The 24,571-nt window shown below is 48.9% G+C and overlaps 1 protein-coding gene across 3 annotated transcripts in view; it reads right to left on the bottom strand.

Moving 5' to 3' along the window:
* Positions 1-24,351, bottom strand: part of FBLN2 (fibulin 2) — a 98,912-nt gene extending 74,561 nt beyond the window's left edge. Inside the window, exon 1 of one of the 3 annotated variants that reach the window (XM_082060055.1) lies at positions 24,225-24,351. The gene's annotated coding sequence lies outside the window, so the exon portion shown is untranslated. Of the gene's footprint in view, positions 1-5,324; positions 5,343-12,187; positions 12,314-24,224 lie in introns of those variants that run through there. The other 2 variants (XM_082060054.1, XM_082060056.1) reach the window with 2 other exon arrangements.
* Positions 24,352-24,571: the final 220 nt, after the last annotated feature.

Raw genomic sequence — 24,571 nt, 5'->3', positions numbered from 1 at the left:
GCCCCAGCGATGGCAGAACAACTGCAGAGGGTGTGCACATGGGGAAGAGATGCTACAGGATCAAGAGCATCCTTTCAAATGTTGATGGAATAAGAGAAGGCAGCCATTTATAAACAAGAAACAATAAACAGAATAAGAAGACAACACCTGCAGGAGAACCCACTGACTTCCAGCTTTGAAGATGTGACTTAACCAGCTGCAGATCCCCGCAAACAGGTTTAGATACAACAATTCTTTACACTACCTCTCAATTCCTCACTAAATTGCCCTTTTTGAGGACGGTGAAAATAGCATAGCTGGTTTGATATACGTGTTCTTTCAAACGGTGTGCAGAGCCAGCAGCAAGCCTGATGTGAAAGCAGAAGGGGGCAGAGGACTGTGACCCCCCGTGCCATGTCCTGGCAGCATCCTGGGTGACACTGGGGTCAGCACCTCACTCGGCCACTGATCTACACACACAGACACAGGTCTGGCCACGCGCTGAGCTGTGGGAAAGCAAATGCAGCAGCGGCACTCGGCACCTGCGCACAACGCAACTTCATAACCCACACAGCAGCTGTGAACAGCTCTCCCAGTCCCCCAGTGCCACCCAGTCCAAACTGGCTCTGCAGGCTCAGGCTGTACGTGACCAGTGACCAAACACGGGTCTGATGTTGAATCTCCTCTGTATCATGTTGGTGAAAGCATTGCAAACAGCCCAGGAGGAGGCCAAAGCGCACGTGCACACCCTCACCGAGCACCAGGGCTGAGGTGTTTCGCCAGCCTGCGTATTTGAGCACCTCTCCCCAGCCAGCCCTCGCCGCTCCGCTGCCAGCAGCGTTTCAATGGCTGCAGTCAGAGTTTAGACTAAGGGAGGAAGAAGGGAGGGGACGGAAGGAAATATCCATTAAAAAACAATCCCTTTTAAACACAAGAGAAAAATGGAAATTTGTGAGAGATCTTTCTTGTATGAAAACCAGAAAAGACCCTGAGCCGTGCCAGGCAGGGATTAGCTCTTCCCTTCGCACCCTCTCGGTGGGAAAGCCGGGATCTCAGCGCGCTGGCCGGCTCCCGAGCACAGGGAACCCAAGGGCTGCTCACCAGATGAATGAAAAGCGGAGAGGGGTTTCCTTCCCTGCTCTTATGCAACACGCAGTGCACAGAGCCAGTCGTTTCTGCCTGCTAATTGAGGAAATTTGAGATGAGGTACAGCCAGCCTTCTCATTCAGGGCACCTGGGTTGGGGAGAAAGAGGAGAGGGGTAGGACAAACCTCAGTGTAAATCCAAATTCAATGAACTGCTTTTTCTTATCAAAAGCAAAGCACGAGGTGCTTAGTCACTTAGTGTTGTCAACACTCCAGTTCTTGGCAAAATCAGCCCATTTTCAGAAGTCATAGTTTTTGCAGGCGGTTTTCTTCAGCTTTATTTTCAATAAGAAACCTGTTAACCCTATTTTCAAGGAAAAGCTTAAAAACTGGACATCTGGGAATCTGAAGGATCGTTACTTCACAGAGAACTCAAGAGCGGGACAAACAAGGAGCAAGGGATGAAAACTCACGCGGTTTCCCAGCAGCGGCTCCGGCAAGACCTCCCTTCCCAGCAGAAGCGTCCCCGGGCAGAGACGCTCCTGACGCTCTCCAGGACATTCCCCACGCTCGGATCCAAACGGGAACCTGATACGCTGCAGTAATGGAAAAGCATCACCCAAGGTATTTCAGCTGAAGTAGCCAAGCATTAGCAAGAGCAAGCAGGCAGCTCTGGGATGTATTCTTCCAGAATGTGCAGCTTTTGAAGCCATTTTTGAAGTCCTGAAGAGTGAAGGCAGCTTTTTTCCTAGTGAATGACGGAGCAGAGCAGAAGAGGGGAGAATTATGTCTTGGATCTAGCACGTCAGCGCTCTCCTTTGCCCAGACCAGCCCAAAATAACAGGGCAGGTACTTGGCTCACTGAAGAGCGGAATTGTGTGTCATTGGGAGTCGCCACTGCAGCAGATCCAAAGTGACTCAGGGGAGGATGGAGCTGCAGAGGAGCGAGAGAGAAACAACTCACCCGGGGGAAAGGAGGCGAAGAGAAACCCCGTCCCACCCAGCGCCCACAGCTGCTCCTGGCCCAGCTCTGGCAGCCGGCGCTGGGGAGCTCAGCAAAGGCGCTGTGCACAATGGGGGCACGAGAGCGGCTGGAACGCAGCAAGCGTGGTGCCTGGAGCCTGTGACAACCCTCACGGACGTGGTGTCCCTCGGGGCTTTGCCAGTGCGGTGCCAGGAGCCTGTGACAACCCACCCGGATACGGTGTCCCTCGGGGCAATGCCAGCGCAGTGCCCGGAGCCTGTGACAACCCACCCGGATACGGTGTCCCTCGGGGCAATGCCAGCACAGTGCCCAGAGCCTGTGACAACGTGCACGGATGCGGTGTCCCTCGGGACAATGCCAGTGCAGTGCCCGGAGCCTGTGACAACGTGCACGGATGCGGTGTCCCTCGGGGCAATGCCAGCGCAGGGCGCAGGAGGCTCAGCATGTGCTCGCAGCAGGGCCAGGGTGATGCTGCTCTGCTAAAGAAGGAGCCGAGCTCCTTATTTTCACTAAAAATAAACGTGTTTGCTATTGATGTACTTTTTTTTTTCTTTCCCCTCTTACATCACCAGGTTTCAGGTGACTATCTATGCACCCCAAAACCAAAATTAAATAATCCAGCTATTTCCACAACAGCCAAAAAAATCTGGGAAAAGATTAAAGCAAACTCAGCAGCAGCCATTCAAAAGCGTTTCCCAGGGCACAGCCAACAAAAACTTGTCAGAGCTCATAAGTTATGGACTAATTTGCACGGAGAGAGCTGTCTTGGCAGCGGGCAGGCCAAGCACGTCCCCCAGCTCCATGGCCCCTGGCGCAGCCGTGCCATGTGGGGCAGCGCAGGAGACGCGGCCCACGGCTCCGGTGACAGCTCCGGTGACGGCCCCGCAGCGATGCCCTGGGCTCAGGGAACTCTGTCAATACCGGGAGCTGCTCTGATGAGTGAAGGAGATGATTTTTCCCCATTTACTTGAAGAGCTGCACTGCTCCATTACCCCCTCAGGACAAAACCAGCCCCTACTTTCCACGGTGCTCCCCACTATTTAGATACTTTTTTTGTGGGAAACAATAAGTAACTCAAGCAGACTATATCCCTGTACAGTTTCATAACCACGCTCCCTAAAAAGCATCCTTGTAAAGCCCTGCATTATGTTTTTCTCCTTTCTTTCCCAAACCTTCCTCCAGGACACCCCTGCCCCTTCCCAGTGTCCCACAGAGCTCACACATTTGCGGGGCTGCTGCTGAATCTCACCAAGGAACGAAAACCAGCAGCAGCCCCAGGGGCAGCGGCACACAACACCGAGCACCTCGTTTCTACTCCCTCTGTGATCCCCAACCCCCGGTTTCCTACAGTGCTAGTTAGAACATTCCATAAGCAACAGATTCCAGCTTTGGATTTGTTTCTTAAAGCAAGTTTTCTATGATGCAAGAGTCCCGCCTGCACCACAGTGTCCTACGCAGCATCAGGAATGCACATCTTCTCCTGTTGTTGGGAAACATGCTGGTGGCAGCACCCGGGCATCACAGAGACGCACACCTGGGTACTACCTGCCTACTTCAGGCTGCCCTTTTGGAACAGTTCATTAAAATTCCCCCACCCTAAAATACAAATTAGGCAAAAGAAAGCCTACTGTTTAACTGACAGCTTAGCAAGTGGCCTTTCCTGCCCTGCGCACCGCTCTGTGCCAATTTGGAAATAATTAACAATTGTTTTCATGGAGGGAACGCTGAAGGGAACCGCAGCAGTCTCTACCTGCGAGGCAGAAGTTCTCACAGCCAGAGGAGCAGCAGTTCCTCCAGCGCCTGAACTTCAGCCTCAGAGCTCGGGAGGTTGGGACTCGCCAGAGTAACTCAGAGGGGTTTGCTTCAGCCTGCCGATTAATTCCAAATTGGTGTCAAAACAAAATGTCAATACAGCGAGTTTGCAGTAAATAATTTTCCAGTAAATATGTCCTGGTCTTGCCAGTGTTGTGATTAACAGCAAAATTCTATCTGCTGATGAAGTGAAAATAACACATATTGTACAGTGAACATTTTATAGCCTCTTACTAATTTTTCACAGTTGTCCCATGACTTTTACACAAAACGCTGTCAATGGACCCCTTTTGATCCGCAGCACATAGAGTTGCTGTCTCCAATCAGAATTTCCCAAGGAGTAGGCTGTGAATCTTGACATGTTCCCCTCAAAATGCACAATAACTTTCCACAATGTAGCAAAATGCCCAGAAGGACCCAAGATCAAACTCTTTTCCTTTATGACTCAACAGGATCCAAATCTGTCCCTCAAGAGTAAACGTGCTTTCAGTAACCAACTGTAGACACAAAACAGCTCCTTTCATTAGCTGTCCTGTGCTCCGCAGCTGAGAAAATACATCTGCTGCTCTCCCGGCGGTGGAACGCACCTTGCTGAGACCCGCACGACAGCGGGAACTTCTGCACACCCACCGTCCTGCCCGCGCTCCGGCTCCTCAACAAATCCCAGCATGTCAGGGGCTGGAAGGGCCCTGGAAAGCTCATCCAGTGCAATCCCCCCATGGAGCAGGAACACCCAGATGAGGTTACACAGGAAGGTGTCCAGGCGGGTTGGAATGTCTGCACAGAAGGAGGCTCCACAACCCCCCTGGGCAGCCTGGGCCAGGCTCTGCCACCCTCACCGGGAACAAGTTTCTTCTCATCTTTCAGTGGAACCTCCTGTGTTCCAGTTTGCACCCATTGCCCCTTGTCCTGTCACTGGTTGTCACCAGAAGAGCCTGGCTCCATCCTCCTGACACTCCCCCTTTCCATCTTGATCCCCAGGAATGAGTCCCCCCTCAGTGTCCTCTTGTCCAGCTCCAGAGCCCCAGCTCCCTCAGCCTTTCCTCACACGGGAGATGCTCCACTCCCTCCAGCATCTTGGTGGCTGCGCTGGACTCTCTCCAGCAGTTCCCTGTCCTGCTGGAACTGAGGGGCCACAACTGGACACAATATTCCAGGTGTGGTCTCACCAGGAGGCATCACTGCTGTCCTCTTCACCTCCACCTCACACTTCAGGGAAATGTCTCTATCTTGAGTCACTGGCATTGTGTTTTCTTGGTTACAGTAAGGTTTCTTAGAACTTTTCATTTTTCAGATCTTCAGCCCTCAGCACATTCTTACTGCTGAAACCATCCCCGATTGACAGTGATCCTGAGAGTGCTCTAACCTGAACAGAGTACTTTCCTGACAGAAGGGAGGGACAAGAATGAGCAGCGCAAGATGAAACAGCTGTCCTGACCACGGCTTCTACTTGCAAGGCTTACCTGGAGTAAGCCTGACCTGAACCGACATCCTCAAGCTCCACGGCAGGACAGGTCGGGTAGGACCTCTGAGCCAGAGCTCAGTCTGAGCCTGAGCCTGCACACAGGAACCACAGACACAGGATGAATGGAGCTGTAAAAGATGAAAGATGGGTGCATCTCCCAATAGAAACTGGTACCAGTATCACTGAACAGTCACCTCCTTTGCTCTGCCACCACTCAGCTGCATTTCTTGATCTCCCAATCCTATGGTTTTCCACAAGCCATGAAGGAGGGGACAGGGTTTAGAAATCAGCTCCACAAAGGCTGGGTTAAGGATCCAGCCTTGTGATTTTGCACTGAAGACTGCTCAGCTAATTGATCTGCTTGAGAATCTGCCCAGCTCTCCTGCGGCATGGAGACGAGGAACTGGGATTCACTCCAGCCCTCGCATACATGCCCACGCCATGAGACAATGGGCTGCAGACACAGCACATCGGTACTGAATGGACTGGATGCTCCAGGAGGCATCTTGCCAATTATCAATTAATGAAGTCCAGAAAAAGCAACAATGATCACTCCTCAGGAACAGTTTCCTCTCATATGGTGACAAAAGAAATCCCAAATCAGGGTTATTATATATACCAATTAGATTCTTTAGCTAAAGCAAAAAATTATTATTTTAATGGAGGAGAAACTAGAACATTTGGTTAAAATGTTCTCACAGAAATGTTAATTACCACAGGCATTAAACAAACGGAAATCAAAGCCTACCATTTGTTGAGCACTTTGAAAAGTTTTAATGCAAAAAACATGCTGGAAAGAAACCTTCAATTTTTACTCATGAATGAAAGCGAATCCCTGTAAATAAAGCTCCATCTATCATGCTGCTAATCAGCCAGCAGCCGCAGATGTAATCCATCCATCAAAACTGCTCCTGCACAAACTTTCCGTAAAAGATAATGGAATTAATTTGGTTTGTTGGATACCAAAATGTGAAAAGATGCCTGCTCTGCTATTCCAGCTCAGAGCCGCTCATTCAGCGACAACAATAACACCAGATGTAACCTACAGAAGCAACACCTCCCTTCTCCCACCCTGTGCTCATTGCTCACCGATCCTCCAGGAGTTGTCTCAGAGAAGCTGGGGGTTGCTGCGTGACTCCCTGTTTTGGGAAGTCAAACCACCCTGCGCCTCCCAGGCTGGATGTGAGGCTGGGGAAGGTTTTGCTCAAGGTGATGGACAGACAGACTCAGGGCTCTGCCAGGGACGATCTGGATTTGAGCCCCATTTATCCATCAAGAGACGCCAAGTCCAGTAATGCTGCCCCATTTACTGAAGATTAGAGAAGTGTTTCAGAGGAGGCTTCATACTAAATGGTGGGAGAAGTTTGGCTCATCTCTTCAGTTATGAGACCTGTTCTCTTCTGGGCAGCGAAATTATTTATAACCAACCTGAAATTGATTTAAAGCTATTTAGAGGCCGTCACTTTGAAACTCGTAAAAGCAAAATATTGATTATGGTATTAATTCTTTCTGAAAGGTTTCAACACAAGCAGATATAGAAACATATGAATCCACAGGGTGGTGAGGCCCTGGCCCAGGCTGCCCAGAGCAGCTGTGGATGCCCCATCCCTGGGACTGTCCAAGACCAGGTTAGACAAGCCTTTGAGCAGAAGGTGTCCCTGCCATGGGCTTGGACACCAGGGTTTGGACACTAGGGTTCCAGGGTTGGAACTAAATCTTTAAGGTCCCTTCCAACCCAAACCATTCTGTGATTCTATTATATTCCTTGTACTCCCCTGGCATGTTTTTGCTCCCCAAGGAAGGTGACAGTAACACACAACCCTTTTGTCCGCTGCACATGCGGAACCCTGGATCCTGAACTCCTTCCACCCATTTCAACAGGTTTGGAGCACACCCAAATTGTCCAACATGTAACCTTAACTTGGAGGATCATCTCCTGGGGATAGGAGCACTGGTTTTATTCTGCATACTGCACAGAATCTCCAGCTCACATATCCTGCAATCACAAAGAGAGAGTTTTCTATATATCTAAGTACATTTAGTCAACTTCTGCCCTCTGATGCATGTTTGTAGTTCTTGTGTTCATAATGATTTGTGGTTCTGTACCATACTCACCCGACAAACCAGAGTGGTATTAGAAGAGCAAGTCTGGTTTACTTTGCAAGTTATAAATTACATTTTCTATTACCACAGAAAGCCAGTATGGTCTGCTGTGTAAATATGCAACCCATACTCATCATATTTTAAGTTATCGATCATCAACAAATAGAAGTAAACCCACCATAACTTGCAACTAAAGGCAGAATGGTCAAATTTAGAAATCTCGGCAATCCAGAAACACTAATACTGAAACATTTGACTTTGTTCTAATGAGGAGCATACCATGTTTTTTAAAATATCTAACAAAATGGTTATTTTACTGCAAGTGCTGCCCAAAAGAGAACAGGTCCTATTACTGAAGAAACCAACTAGACTTTCTCCAGCATTCATAAGATAAAAGTAAACCCTACCGAATACACTAAAAATTAAGCTAGCCCCATCTTCTCATATAAAATTTTGGGCAAAATGAAAATATTGATGTAAAATTTGCTTGTCTTGTTGGGCCACAGCCACATGTTCCTTCTATGCTGGAGAGAGAATCCAGAGCAATCAACTGAGTACAGCTCTATTTTTGCATTAAGTACATGCATGTACACCCGCCAATAGAAAATGTTGATGAATATTTTTTATATGTTACCTTACAGAGGTGCATATACTTTAAATACTAAGGATATGTGTTTTCTGCTGATATCTTGGTTTTTTGAACACACTAGCCAAACAGTAAACTGAGTCTGATTTTCATTACAATGAACGACACTCCAATAAGGTGGTATTGACCAGTGACCACCATTTGTTTTGGTCTTGGTGCACTAAAATACATACATATGTTTTGGTCACTTTTCTCCTGGAAGGTGAGGAAGTTATTTTATTTTCCAGTTGAAGAAATCCTACAACTGTAAAGATTATTTACACAATAGGAAAGAAATCATTAATACAACAGAAGAAGAATGAGGCACCAGCAGAGACCCTTCCTGAGGCACAACCTTGTCTCACCCAGAACAATCTTAAAACACGTGGGCAGCCCAGCGAGACATTCCCAGCCAGCTGGCTGATTTTGGAGGCTGGGAGAGGGAAAATTTGCACCAGATTTCCAAATATATAAAGGTATTACAGCTTTGCAGAATCACTTCTGAAAGTTTCTGATACAGTGATCAAAGTACAAAGACCACGAACAGAACAAAGAGGTGGTCAGTAGGTCAGAGAGGTTCTCCTGCCCCTCTGCTCTGCCCTGGGGAGACCACACCTGGAATATTGTGTCCAGCTGTGGCCCCTCAGTTCCAGCAGGACAGGGAACTGCTGGAGAGAGTCCAGCGCAGCCACCAAGATGCTGCAGGGAGTGGAGCATCTCCCGTGTGAGGAAAGGCTGAGGGAGCTGGGGCTCTGGAGCTGGACAAGAGGAGACTGAGGGGGGACTCATTCCTGGGGATCAATATGGAAAGGGGGAGTGTCAGGAGGATGGAGCCAGGCTCTTCTGGTGACAACCAGTGACAGGACAAGGGGCAATGGGTGCAAACTGGAACACAAGAGGTTCCACTTAAATATGGGAAGAAACTTGTTGGGGGTGAGGGTGGCAGAGCCTGGCCCAGGCTGCCCAGGGGGGTTGTGGAGTCTCCTTCTGTGCAGACATTCCAACCCGCCTGGACACCTTCCTGTGTAACCTCATCTGGGTGTTCCTGCTCCATGGGGGGACTGCACTGGATGAGCTTTCCAGGGCCCTTCCAACCCCTGACAACCTGTGATTCTATGATTCTGTGACCATGAGTCTAAGTTCTCTAAAGATCACAGGTTCAGTTTAACTTCAGTTTACTACAAGTCTCCTCACAAGTGAAGCCACTACAGTCAGTGGAGATCAAAGTGCCTAAAACTTGTGAGGACAACTAATATCACTGATAATCTGGTGATGGATGGATGGATGGATGGATTGCTCCCTAGATGTGAGCTTGTCTTTATGCACCATACGGGGACCTTAGACAATTAATCACCTTATTTTCAGGTAGATAAAGCTGAAGAGCCTGTGATTTTCAATTTGCAAACAAGAACACCGCAGGGAACATGAACAACATTTATAGAATTGTTAAGACAGAAAAACTGAAAGGGATATTAATTCCCCATATGTGGACCACAAAAGTGCAGAGGCCAGCGTAGAGAAAGCAATCATTCCCCAAGAGGCCAACTGGAAGAATCCCAGCAGAGCTCTAAAAAGTGATGGATTCCACCATTCTAGCAGTTCCAGGTCCTTCAGAAGGACAGAGAAGGAAAGTGGTGCAACTTCTCACAATTCTGCCAACCCTCCGTTTGACTCATAGGGCTAGTTTTTATGGAGGGTGCAGGATGAGCATCACAATGGAGATGTTCCACTGTTCGTAAAGTCAGCTATGTTACACACCGACATAAGGACCATCAGGATCTGGGTCTTCATTGCTTCCACACTACTCTCAGAGAGCCAAAGCTCTATAAATCAAATAAAAAAGAACTTTACAGCGTGGAGACAAGATTAAGACATCCCAAATCTATCTGATTATAAATGTAACATACTCCTGTTACACACAAACTATTGCCAGTATATATTGACTATGTTATATACTGACCGCTGCCTTCCAAGTCCTGATAGATAAGATCTCCCATTTGGAATGTGTAACCAAAATTAAGGTTCATTCTTAAAATAATGTTAAACAATAGCTTTCCACATGCGTAGAACCACCTCAGCCGCGAGGTGCTGTTCTTCCTTCAGGAGAGCGTTTTGAGTTGTTTGACTCTACTCTGTTCACTTTACACAAATGCTATTCCTTTCTTACAGATGGATATGATCTGTTGAAGACCTGGAACATTTTATCCCATAGCAAAACTCATTCAAAAGTACCATCTGGTCTTCCCGCAGGGGCACAGTAATGCCAGAAACTGTTCAACATTCCATAAATTAAGACCATATAATGGATAGCTCATTGTTCAAGTGAAGCAAGGAATCATTTGGAACCTGAAGACAAACATTTTTCTGGGATTTTGCCTTAAAAATAGTATCCAACGTATTTTTTTTTCTTTGCTTCTTTAAAAACTTCCCACTCAACATTAAACAGCAAAGGTGTGCCAGAATCTAGACCATCTTAAAGCCTGGCTTTGTCCCCACTTCCACCAGTGTCAGCAGGGTCCCTTCTATCAACTGCAGCCTGCTTGGACTGGGCCAAGGATTTAGAACAGATTCACTTAAAAACCCAATTCTGTTCTCATTTACCCTGCTATGTGTCTGTTGTACCTCTATGCTGTACTTCCTAAGAGAACAAAATTCAACCGTCAGGTTCAAGAGCCATTAAAATACATTCTATTTTATAGATGTTACACCAATATATTGTGCTCTCACGCCCCTACACATCCAACACTCACCTACTGGTAGGAACCCCAGCCAGAAATGAACTGCCATCTGCTATTCCTTTCTACATCCATGCAGAAGTTTAATCAGTACAAAGGCTGGACATAAAATCCTGCTATGAGTATGCATCATTCGAATAACAATACAACAGCCTTCAATTGCCATCCATACAGAAAAACCACAGACTAAAAAAAAATAAAGTTACAACGGAAAAATAAAGCATGCACCAAGGAAATCAATAGTGCTTAATCGGAAAGAAATGGCAGTACAAAATGCTGCACCGCGGAGCGGGGCTGGTGGCGCCGTGCCCGGGTCTCCGGATGCTGGGGACACGCCGCTCGTGTCACCGGGAGCCGTGCGAGCCCTGCTGCAGCGGCTCAGGGCAGGGCTGGCACGGCTCGAACACAAAACCGCTACCTACCGCTGCATTTCAAAACCTGTGAGTGCCACCGATAGGGAGATGGCACCTGAATGCCTTAAAAGTGACAAGAGCTATCATCTAAAAATCGAGCTATTCAAGCCCATAAAGTAGTTACTTAAGACTACGTATGGAAGCATATACAATGATTATCATCTCTTTGTGAAGCTCTCACGCTGCTATAATAAAATGTGCAGAAGTAAAGCACTTTCAGCCCAACTATTACCATCCCTAGCAACAATGCCTATATTTTTCCATCACATCAGATCCTGGACAGTGGGGGAAGGGCAGGAGCGGCGAGGAGGGGGAAATGCAACTTGAGAAGTGGTAAGTGTGTCAAAATCTAAATTACTTGGAGATATTTTGCAGCACAATCATCCTTTATGCTTGTGCAGCTCGGCTCATATGGCTCACATTCAGCCTGTCACACTGAATCATCGCTACTTCTTGACTTACATTAACAAAAACAAACCTAACTTTCGCTGCAGTATGTGAGGTAAAACGCTCTCTGCGTTCCCAGTCAAAAGGCCAGAAGCGGCATTAAAAATAACTGGTTTTGTAAGAAGTTCACTGCTGAAGAGAAGATAAAAAGAAGCCTGTGAAGATCTGACTAATAGCACAAACACATGTGTTGCTTATGGAGCGTTTCGCAAAAAACCCCGAACTGCAGAAAGCTTTGTCCACAAGCAGAGTAGACACAGCTTTAGCAGTCTTAGCTAACAAAGCAAACCCGCCCCTATCTGCATAAGTCTTTAAACTGTATCAAACAGAAGATATTTAACAAGAGCTTTGGAGCCTGATGAACAGTTAGAAAGCAAATGTGGAAAGCAAAGTACAAATCCAAAGAGAAACACGGCCAGATACAATCAACCAGCAGAACACAAGGCACAAAGCAAAGCCAAGCACTCAAACAAACTTATTTTACGCTTCTCCCAGAAAATGTGCAACAAACGTCCCGTTCGGAAGGATTTCTGCTGACCTGCGGGTGCGCGGCAGCGCGGACACGGGCAGTTCTCCTGTCACCTTTTGTTCCCAGCCATCTCAGCTGTGCTCTGCTCCAAGCGCTGCTCACCCTCCCCAATCCCCTTTTCCAGCTCTATCTTAGGAACTGCCCAGATTTTGTAGTGTAATCTGAGCAGGGAAGTACCATGTGCCTATGATATGGTTAATGCACTTTTTACCCCCTGCGATGCCTTAAGGAAGCTGCCTCGCATTTCAAAGCCCAGCCTGTGGCTGCCTGACCCCGCTGTGGCCAGGGCAGTGCTGGGGCTGCCTCCTCCACCCCAGCGGGACCATCAACCCCCCCGGCTCCTGGGACGGGGCGCTGGCCAGGCTGGGAGCCCTGGGGTGCCCAGCGCAGAGGGGAGCACAGCCCCGCCGCACAGGGAGCCAGCTCTCCTTGCCGAGGGCCACAGCGCGGTGCTGGGCACACCGCTGTCCCCACAGCCGCCACCACGGCCCTGCACAGAGAGCGCTGGGGAGGCCCCGCGACACCCCGCGCAGTCTGGGCATCTGGCCCGGGATCCCTGGCAAGGAAGATGTTAAACGGGGTGTGCTGCAAGGCTCCCATCCACTCCTCTCCAGTGCTGCCAAAAGCTGAGCGAGAAACAATCTCTGTTTCTTCTGCTAACAGAAAAAAGCTTTCTGCTACACACACAAAACAGCCTCTAAACTTCCTTCCATTAATTCTTCTGTTAATATTCTTCTGTTGCTATTGACCTGTTTCTGTTCTGCGTTTCCAATCATCGTCATGCTTAATGATGAGATTACGCTTCAGAGAAGAAGGAAATACCTTTTCTTTCCAAATTCTGCACAGGGCAGAATTAAACCAGGGGTGAAGCTGCGAAACGCCAGTGAGGGCACAGAGCAGAAGGCGCAGAGTCCTGGCACTGCTGCTCGTCCAGCCCGACCACACCAAACCCCAGGGGATTAACACCGACCTGGGGGAGGCTTTTCATGAATGTTTAGGTCTTAAACGGGGTCAAGTGCAAACCATCAATGGTTGTGCTATTCCTCAACTTTCTTGAAAGCAAATTCCATGTAATGCTGATGTAACACTGTCAGTGTCTCAAACATCGCTAAATCCAATGGCACAGGGGGGCTGAGGGAGCCCCACTTCATGGAGAAACGGGAGGTTCCTGTGGCTCTCCCAGCCAGGCGGGGGAGCAGCTGTAGCTGCTGTGACAGCTAAGAAAGGGCCCTAAAAGAGAATAAAGGGGAGCAACAGTCAGGGGTCTTGGCAAAGGAACGACCTAAGACACAAAGATGGCAGAAGATGGAAAACCTCTGGGGGAACTTTCTCTCAGCCAGAAGGCAGTAAAACAATTTCATGTAAGGAACCTGCTTGTTAAATTCTTAGCCCTGTGAGTAATACCCGCAAATACCTTGTGTGGGATTTCTAGTGATTGCTTAGTCCATCTGCAGACGTTTCCCTTCTTCAAACTCTAGACCTTCGGATAAACCAGTTTATTCTAAAGCAAAGGCACTAGTTGCATCTTCCCCGTTGCATAATTAACTAAAACCAGCTATGTTTGAAATCAGCAAGTGTGCAAGGTAAAACTTGAAATAAGGCACTGTATAGGGCTATTTCAGAGAAAAAGATGCATTCTTCAATGATGAATTCAAGATCTCAGCTCAGAAATTTGATCTTGATCAGTTATAATGGCGATTGCTTACAAAAAAGTTAACAAAAACGAAGAAAAGTGATCTCAAAGGTTAGGAATTACGGCCAACAGCCACCTCTCTTGCTGTGTTTATATCCACAACTTGCAGGCACAGACATCACCCCCACTGCACCCTGGACAGTGCTCTGTGGTCCTCACCCCATTAACATGGGACTCAATGATCTTAAAGGTCTTTTCTGACCCAAATGATTCTCTGACACTATGACAGTGAGCTCCCCCGTCCCGATTCACGGCGGTGACCCCTCTGGTGCCTGTGAGGCTGCACAGCAAGGGCAGGTCACAGCTCGCTCTCCACTGCTTCACTTCATCAGCTTGTACAACAGGCTATAATTTGCTGAAATTATCATTAATCAAATCTTATTTTTCTCTAAAGCAGCTAATGAACAGCCAACTAAGTGTCTCAGTGATTCTGAAATAACAAAGGGACACTCTGAGAGTAGCAACCAGCAGCTACTTAAGAGCACAAGCCAGCATCACAGTAAGATACAGGACTAGAATGTCCTTTCACCCACATCATCCCAACACCACTATTTTTTCACACTTCAGACAGTCCCTCAGAGCTCAGAGGCCCTGGGCACTGTGCAGGGCTGAGAGTGCCACACAGAATCCCAGAATGTCAGGGGTTGAAGGGCCCTGGCAAGCTCATCCAGTGCAATCCCCCCATGGAGCAGGAACACCCAGATGAGGTTACACAGGAAGGTGTCCAGGCGGGTTGGAATGTCTGCACAGAAGGAGACTCCACAACCCCCTGGGCAGCCTGGGCCAGGCTCTGCCACCCTCATCTTTCAGTTCCCTGTCCTTCTGGAACCGAGGGGCCCAGAACTGGACACGCCCTCATCGCATCCTCCCAGGGATTTGCTCTTGTTTGCTGCCCCAAGACTGCAGACACCCCCTTCCCCGGGCAGCTCTGCCGGGAGAGCCCATCCTGCGCCCATCGCTGCTCCCTGGGCCTGCGAACAGCGAGGAGGTTCCGGGAGCGCTGGCAGTGCCACCCAGCTGGGGACAGGTCACCGCGGGGGTGTCGAACACAGGGCGGCCACCGCGACGCAGCCAGATCCAGCTGGAATGGCCCGGGCACCCCAGCCTACAAGTGTCCGTGGGTCAGTCCACATCTTTTCCAGACTCCAAACAAATCCATGAAAGCTTCATTTTGATCTATAAATCAGGATGAGATTAAGATATATAAACACAACCTAGTACAGTACCCAAAAAGCAAGGACTGACATTTTTAAAAGAATCCATAATCTTGGTTTTTGAAGTATTTCTTCAGCGGTGGGAATTGCGCTGGAGAAAAGAATGCAAAGCTTAGAAGCTTCCAAGAGGGGGTCATGTGAAATTACTCTATTTCGAGATTTTTCCAAATCACTAACATTTTGATTCTCAATGCATCTGTAAGAATCTGCCAACAAACAATTTTTCACCATCAGAAGAGGCAACTTTTTGCGGTTTGCATCTGGCCTTTTCCAAGTTTAAACAAAAAAAGATTTTGCAAAGAACTTCTTCCATTTCTGTAGAAACTTTGCAATCCACAATGACATAGCATATTTTTTTCAAATAAAAAGCAAACCCCCGCAAAAAAAAGAACAAAGAACATCCTTTGTTTCAGACAAAGAATTTCAGGAGAAACCACAAAATGTTCAAGCAAAACATTAAACATTTGATTTTCCACCCATTTTGCCAGCAGTCGAAGTTTTCCCATAGTTCTAATATCAGTGTCAATAAGGCGGGGAGGGGAGGGAGGTCAGCTGGACCACACGCCGCAACTTCAAATCTGTGCTAAGCAAATGAGGATGGAGATAGGACGTGATTTGCAGAAAGCAGTTTTCTTCTTTAACTTTTCTTTTAATGAGGAAATGAGACCTACTTAGTATACCCGTCAGGAAAAAATGGCACTGCGAACCAAGCAGATATATTTCCTCCCATTATGACAGGTGCCGGCGCTGCAAGCGCCCCGCTCTGCCCCCTACCCCGTTACCCACGCTGACGTCCCCAAGATCAGGGGGCTGCTGGTGGCAGATATTATTTAGTCTCTTCAGATGGGCTTTAGAAAAGCAGGCCTAAAAGGAAATGGAAACATTTTAAACCCAGTGGAGACTAAATAAATCACACACATGCTTGCCGGACACCCTTCACTGATTATTTCAGTGTTTGTTTTTTATTTTTTTTTCTCCAGTACAAAGGTATTTCACAACGGTGGCAACGCCTGGAGCCGCAGTTGCGTGTGATCACAGGATCCCAGAGTGTCAGGGGTTGGAAGGGCCCTGGAAAGCTCATCCAGTGCAATCCCCCCATGGAGCAGGAACACCCAGATGAGGTTACACAGGAAGGTGTCCAGGCGGGTTGGAATGTCTGCACAGAAGGAGACTCCACAACCTCCCTGGACAGCCTGGGCCAGGCTCTGACACCCTCACCGGGAACAAGTTTCTTCTCATCTTTCAGTGGAACCTCCTGTGTTCCAGTTTGCACCCATTGCCCCTTGTCCTGTCACTGGTTGTCACCAGAAGAGCCTGGCTCCATCCTCCTGACACTCCCCCTTTCCATATTGATCCCCAGGAATGAGTCCCCCCTCAGTGTCCTCTTGTCCAGCTCCAGAGCCCCAGCTCCCTCAGCCTTTCCTCACACGGGAGATGCTCCACTCCCTTCAGCATCTTGGTGGCTGCGCTGGACTCTCTCCAGCAGTTCCCTGTCCTGCTGGAACTGAGGGGCCACAGCTGGACACAATATTCCAGGTGTGGTCTCCCCAGGGCAGAGCAGAGGGGCAGGAGAACCTCTCTGACCTACTGACCACCCCCTTCTAACCCACCCCAGGTACCATTGGCTTCCTGGCCACAAGGGCCCAGTGCTGGCTCATGGTCACCCTGCTGTCCCCAGGACCCCCAGGTCCCTTTCCCCTATGCTGCTCTCTAATAGGTTCTTCCCCAACTTATACTGGAACCTGGGGTTGTTCCTGCCCAGATTCAAGACTCTACACTTGCCCTTATTCTATTTCATTAATTTTTTCCCCACCCAGCTCTCCAGCCTGTCCAGGTCTCTGATGGCAGCACAGCTTCCAGTCTCAGCCACTCCCTCCAGCTTGCTGTCATCAGCAAACTTGCTGACACTCTATTCCCCCATCCAAGTCACCGGTGAATATATTGAATAATACTGGTGATAGTACCGCAGTGCCCAGCACTGTGACTTCCAGCCTCAGAGACAAGCAACCACAGACTACAGAAATGCCAACAAGATTTAGAATTAAATACATGTAATGTCCAGTCTAGAGGTGTTTCATCTTCATGATAAAGATCACAAGTGCTAATATATTTTTCACTCTTTACAGTCAGAGAGGTTTTAGTAAATAGTATATACAAGTGAGTTTCCTATTACTAGAATCTTAGTTCATTTTATTAAACTGTAGCAATAAAAGCAATGCACTCAAGTTAACCCGTTTGCCCAGACTGAAGAGACATTATTACATGTTCTTGTTCTTTTACACATCCTAAATATTCAGACATTTGCAACACCCCAGGGTATAGTGTACTATGTCAACACTTTGAGAAGAATGCAAAAATGTTAATAAAAATGAAGAGAGATTACTTATCACGCGCTCTTGCTATTGATGTCTGCATTTTAGAAAAACCCACAAATGATTACAAGCACTTTCCACAGGACACATCCTTCTGCATGTGCGAGCAGCCATGCCAGGAACCCAACGGCACGGCAGAAAGCAGACTGTGTCCTGGCTTTGCTCTGCAGGTGAACTAACGCTTCGGAGCATGCTGCAGTTCTTCCTACTGGGCAGATCCATTTACACTAGTTACCGATTCAGAGCTGAGGGGTAATCCCCCAAATCAATCCGTTCTGTACAGAATCAGATTGTATCCCCTCCAAGTGGCCGTCCAAGTTTTATACATTAATCATAGCCAGTTGTTCAAGATCACCAGACGGTATGTTGTGCTGATTACAAGACAGAGCTCCATGCATGAGGCAGATTAGTTTGAAGGAGGAAAACACTATATGCTAAGTGTTCTGGTTATGAAAATTGAATAAGTAAAAATAAGCCTCAACAGACCTGGTAAAGCCACTGGGCAAGCCTCAGCAGCTCAGTAACAACGACATTCTCCTTTGTAATGACTCCATGGGGCTGTTGGCGAGGCCGTGGCGCCTGTGCCCCCTCCAGCTGCCCGTCCTGACCCCGCCACCAGCCCAGCGCCCGTCGGCGCTGCAGCCGCCTCGCACCGCCCCCCAGCCACCTCGGGAGGAGAACGAGACAAACCCGCAAGCCAGCTGGATTCTCTTCAGCAGTCTAATTAGCGGCCTGAGATAATCCACTTGATTTTGCCTAAAGCAAACGAAGAAGTGCTCATAGGAGCTACAGAGCCAGCAGAGAGGAGGACTGCGACCTCCTGCCAAGAGGCAGTGACAGCGACGGGAGGTTGTGACAGCCATGGGAGGTTGTGAACAGGTCTGGCATCTTCTCTGCCAGCTCCATTAGAAGCCAGTAATATATTCTGCAAAGCAAAACTATATTAATTATTTTTTTCTTTAAAAAAAAAAAAAGGGCTTTGGTATCCAAATTAAAATCCTGCAGCCTGTTCCCATGCAAAATCCATCACAAGTGATACATTTGTGGAGGACAGCTGGAACAAATCCATGACTTAATGACATGGTAAAAGCAAACTTTGAGCAAACAACTTTAAATCATGTGAAATACTACTGTGGATAGATGAAACTTTACAGCGCTCACATGTTACAATAATTAATCATTTCTAAACAGTTGGGTTTAGTTCTTAAAAAAAAAAAAAAAAATCATCATTTGCAGAAGTGATTTTTTTTCCATTCCAGCCATATATTTAAAGCAGCGCTCTCCTGTGAAAAGGTTTCAGGCTACACAACACTTCAGAGTTTTACATGTATTCTGTCTCTCTCCTGCCTAAAGATTCATGACACCAACAAAACAGTGTTTCTGGCTTCCATCTTCTTTTTCTTTTTTTTAAAGTATTCTGGCCTCTAAAGCTCCATGCACAGCTCAGAAAAGCTGAAGTCCTAGAAGTTGTTTCTATAAAACACTTCAAATGGGATGGTCACAGAAACACCCACAACAAATTGCCTTTTCATTTAAATGGGAATTCAAATCTCACGGGCACCCTCTCAACCTGTCCATGCATGCATACCCAGTATCATCCTAAATCATAGAATGTCCTGAGTTGGAGCGGACCCACAAGGGTCATCGAGTCCAACTGCTGTCCCTTCATAGGACAATCCCACAGTTTACAAATCCAGGTGAAAGAAAAATAGCTGTTCAGGGTGAACCGCACAGACCCTGAAGGAGTTTGGCTGGTCCCACTCCTGATGGCCACCGCAGAGCACCAGTGACCTGCGAAATTCCCCAGAAAGAACTGCTAATGGGACCCAAGCTATGAGCTGGGGACAGATGCCAGGCTGAAATGACTCAGGACACCACAACCGTGAGTGTGAAGGGCACATCTTAAGTTGATTCCATCTGACAAACGTGCTGAAGTCGATCGTGGATAAATGGCTCAGGTCTCATTCAAGCGCGGGCCGGGGGACACGTGGCCGGGGTTTCAGCAGGGCTGGCCGAGGCCCAGCAGCTGGCTGGTAGTCTCCCACCGCACATCTGGCAGGAGGGACAGAGAGAACATTCACTGCGCTCGGGCAGACTCAGCGAATTTTAGTCAAAAACAAAGGTGGTTTGAGCTAACCTGGCTGACACTGCAGTGCGGTGGATTACGAACACCCGTAAAACCCCTTCTGCCAGCTCGGCTGGGGATATAATCTTTGCTGGTTGTATTTTCTGCTTCCAAGAAGTCATGTATCCATGCCCCAGGAATTGCTTTCTCTCTCTCCCTCCATCACCAGTCCAGACAAAACCATGCTAAGATCCTTCTTTGACTGTACATGTACAGGTGTAAGGGGTTAGCACTTACTAAAAGGTTTTGCGGACACAGGAAAAAGTGACCTCCTTGTCTCCAAGGTCTGTTGACTGAATAGAGCCCAGAGTACGAAACAGAACTGAACTAAAAGAAATTTCATGCCAAGGATCATAAAAAAACCCACCAAAACATCCCTACAGCAACAGGCAGGAAAGAGTCTGTGAGGTGAGAAGGGACACGTTTTAAGCCTTCACTTCATGAAAAGGAGTGTGTGACATCCTTCCTCGTGACTTTCCCCTCTCCAGGGTCCCCGGAGCCCAGACCCCCCGCAGCAGGCGCAGGGCTGCCCGTGGACAGCAGCTGCACGGCGGTGGGACCGGCGCAGAGGCGCTTCTCACGCTCCCCTCTCCACCCACGGCTCTCCAACACCGGATTTCTGGCAGGGGTTTGGACGGCTCGGCCGCCCTTGCCTGCCTTCATTCATAAAATCGAGACCACACTGAGGAAAGCCACAGGCTCCAGCGCACCCGGCAATAAAAGTCACTGACATCTCCCGGTCAAACGTTTACTGCCACGGCCGCCCCGACGCGGGGAGCCCGGGGGTCACATCTGGACAATGACGTTGGGGCAAGCTGCATGCGTGGATCGGTGACAGTGCTCAAACTGCTCCCTCACTTTGGACTTGATCCACAGAGTTCATTAGTGAACAAGTCAGACCGGAATGTAAAGCAGACCAGGCGATGTAATTAACACAGCTTAATTTTCATGAATAATATATTAGGTTTGTAACACACAAGAATGAAAAGGTAACTCAAAGGGTTTGGTCTTGCTCTAATCACGTTCAGCAGAAGAAAGAGTGGATCCAGGCCATGAGTGAGCTGCAATTTCTTCATATGTAAGCAGGATATATGTTTGTTTCAACAGTTTGATTTCTCACAAAAAGACAAAAATAACGCAAGCAGGAGAAAACAAACCACCTTTTGGAAAGCCCCTTTCAGAACTCTCTTTCTTTCAGCTCTTAATCTATATGAACATGGAATCAGAAGAGGTCCTCTTGGGATATCAAATCCGGGCCACTGTTATTAAAGGCAACACGTCACTTCCAGCAAGAAGGAAGGTTAATGTTATGCCAGTGAGCTGGAAGGAAACGCAAATTTCTAATGCAAGAGAATGAGGGGAAAAGCTGAACAAAAGTGAATGCATGAGACCATATCACTAGATCAGAGCCTTATTCTAAACATATGGGCTGTTGGTCCATCTAAGAGGAGATAAGAGGCAGAATAACTAGGAGTCAAGGTTCTTTGCGCCACTCGGGATCTGCATACAGCTCAGAAAAGAAACAGCTCAGAACAGTCCAGCCCTGGGATGGGGAGGAAGAAGAGGAGCCCCCAGTGGGATGGTGCAACCACGTGGGATCACGGTTCCCCCGAGGCCAGGGAAGGCGCACGGGAGACGCCAGCACTGGTGGCCCAGTCATAGCGGGCTGGTTTCTTCAGGGCATGATGCTGAAAAGCCAGAAGGCAGCTGTAGGAAAGCATGTGTCCACTGTAAGTCTTTCAGTAACCACAAAAATACCTGCATAATTTAAGGGACGCTTCTGGATTTGCCAGAAGCAGTTAAATCCCACCTCTTGCCCACAAACTAGGGGAAGAAATTCTCAGGCATGGAAAAATTTCTGAAGAACAGCTTGAAAGAGGAGACCAACATTGTAAACATACGTCATCTCCCAGAATAAAGGCAAGGCGCAGCTGTGAAAGGCACGGTTGGCAGCAGGCTTGGTTTGGTTTACACGGGATGCAAAACCTACGGGCACAAGGATGACAGGAAGAACAGCCAAGGTACCTCCATAGCCAACAGTCCCCACACAGGCTTTGAGAACTGAGGGCAGATACCAGACACCACAGCAAGGAGAGCCACAGGAGCCCTTGGAGGTTCCAACACACACACAAAAGGCATAAAAAGCATAATTTTTAACATGGAGTGAAAGCAGGTCACAGCCTGGAGAGGGGATGTAAGTACTCTGTGCTCCTGCAAATCCAGAGGAACGGACACGCACAGGGCTGGAGTGGCTCAGGCAGCGTGGAAATGCTCCAGCACCGTCCCTCCTGTTGTGGAGGAACTGTCCAGCAAAACAAAAGACTTCCAAAAAGCGTAATAACGGGGCTCAACGCCCACCAGAGAGCCAGCAGTTGAGAAGATGTCATTTCCCCACCACGCTGCTGCTCTACAGCAACCTACCAGCAGAGCTAAAGCCCGGCCTGCGGTGTCTGGTGGGCTCCATCCTGCGCACATGCAGGAGCCAAACTACACTCCCCAGCACCCCTGGGCAGACTCACGGGCCGTTCCCAGGGGCCAGGTGATCCCAGCCATGCTCACCCACCTCAGCTGCGTGGGTTGTTGTTGCTCTCCCACGCTGTGTGCCTGAGCGGGACAGAAGGTGTTGATGACGGCACTGGAATTTCACCTTTAATGCCCCGAAAAGCTACACCTATGGCTCGGTGCACAAAACCGCAGAAAGACAGCTTCTTCCAGCTGCAGGCAGATCAGATAAGTTTAGAAGTCTCCAATGCCACGTTATCACTTAATGCAACTGAAAAAGTGTCAAAGTGGATGAATCTGCCAAAGAAAAAGAGTGAGAGATTGCTCCAATCACAGAAACAGATTTGAATTAAAAGACAAACATTCTTCCTCCCATTTAAATACACTGCAAAGCAGCGTTTACCTGTGACCACCGTATGGCTTGCAAAGCAGCTCACTGCGGTGCGCTCAGAGCAGCAGGATCCCTGAGGAGCTGCCAGGACTGAGGCCTCGGCTGCTTTGCCATCGGGCTCCTGTATTTACTGGAGAAGGTGAAGGTCCACCCACCACCCTGAATTCAGTAACCCCTGCTCAGAGCCTTGCCCGTGAGACAGAATCCATGGGTACAGTTAAAATAATTTGGCTGTTGAAGAAGGCGGCAGTGCTGGGAAAGGTTTGCCAACACAGCAATGCCAATTAAGGGTGTGATTTTTGGATGATAGTTTTACACCAACAACAGCCCTATTAGTGCTGGTGTAACTGTCTTCAAAGTGATTCTGAAGGTCCAGCAGACTCCATTTGGGAGAAGGAGCAGTTAAAAGACCCTTTTTTGGCCTTTCTAGGCCCCATTCTGCCATTAGGGGAAAATCTTTCCTATTAAAAATGGTTTCAACCATCCCACTAATAAGGGTGTTTTATGCCTAGAAAGCTGTACCTTTCTCAGATAATTCTCATCCATTAACTCTACATCATAAGCTGTAGGTTTTGCTGTTAACTGACAGTAACCAAGTTATAAGTAAAGTCACATTTATGGGATGTGCCCATAGCCTCCCTCTGCAACTGCAAAGACAAGGATGCCTACAACAAGGGTGTCCCCTGAGGACGGAGTGGGAAACAAGAGAATTTAGGTGCTGATCGTTGGTTAGAAAACCACAGGGACAGACACACTCTCAAGTACCACCCCTCTACTTGTCACCCACGGGTGCAAAGAAACAAAACTCAGTACTAACACAACTCAGCAACAATAACGTATTTTCCTTCAGTACCAAAGGCTCGAAGAAAAAACTCAGTGCCAGGAAATGCCAGGAAGCTCTGAGAACGTTCCTGCAGGTGGCATGGACCACGCACTCACCCCACCGGCCCCGGCCTGGCTCCCCACGGGTGGCTCAGCTCCGGCCGGACAGACGGACAGGCTCCAGCATAAGCCTCTGAGTGACAGGAGGAAGAGATAAGGTGATGGGAGGCGTGGGGCAGAGGACAAGCTGGCGCTCGCTCAAGCCCTGAACACACCATGAGCAATTCTGCTGCCGCGGGCTGGATTTCTCCACTGACCTGGCAAGACCAGTCCCCCAAACATCCCTGACACAGCCCCCCTGCTCCCTCCAGGAATCCAAGGAGCAGAAAGCACTTCTCCTAGTGATCCCGTGTACTTTCTCCTAGTGATTCCATGTATTTTCTCCTCTTCAAACTTCCCGTTGGTTTTCGTTAAGCTCACAACGAGGCGAGCGAGCCAGCACAACTTGGAGAACGCAGTTATGGAACAATTTTGCCAGATTTCCCCCCACCTCCAAATGACATTTGATTTGCAAACACTCCCACCAAACCGCAGGCTGCTCTCGCCTCCACCCGGGGAGTTGTTTTCAATAAAGCAACAGCTCTGACACATCTACAGAAACTTTTTTCTTTGACAATTTGCCACTTTCAGACCAACAATAAAAAAAAAAAAAAGAACGCGAGGAAGAGAAACGGCGTAAGGACACATTTGCGAATTTGTGCCGGTAGCCGGGAAAGGGCTCCGGCTCGTGTCCCCGCACCGAGGGGCTGCGGCCGGCACCGCCGAGCGCTCCGGGACCCAGCGCTGCGCTCCGCGGGGCCGGCTCCGGGGCCGGGGCTGCTCCGCGCCCGCGCTGCCCGCCGCTCCGCTCCGCGCCGCTGCACTTACCGGGCCGCTCCGCGCCGCGCTGCTCCGCTCCGCTCCGCGGGGGAAGGGGCGAGGGGACCCCGGGAGCCAGAGGGAGGGGCCGGAAAGCTGCGGCGGGGCTGACCGGCGGCGGAGGGTTTGGCTGAGCCGGCCCGGGGACTGCGGCCGCTCCGCGCTCCGCACCCCGCTCCGCACCGCGGGCAGCAGCGGCCCGGGGAGCGGGGCTGGACACGCTGCGCACTGAGAGCGGCTGGGTGAGAAGGCAGACGGGGAGTAGAACGGGCTGCAGCCCCGGTCCTGGGGCTTCCCATTGAAAACAAAACCAAAAAAAAAGGCCAAAAAAAAAGCGGGGGGTGAAAGGCGAGCCC

This window comes from Streptopelia decaocto (genome assembly GCF_964273445.1).
Source record: "Streptopelia decaocto genome assembly, chromosome: 8".
Classification (NCBI taxonomy): domain Eukaryota; kingdom Metazoa; phylum Chordata; class Aves; order Columbiformes; family Columbidae; genus Streptopelia; species Streptopelia decaocto.
This window is presented reverse-complemented; position numbering and strand designations above follow the sequence as displayed.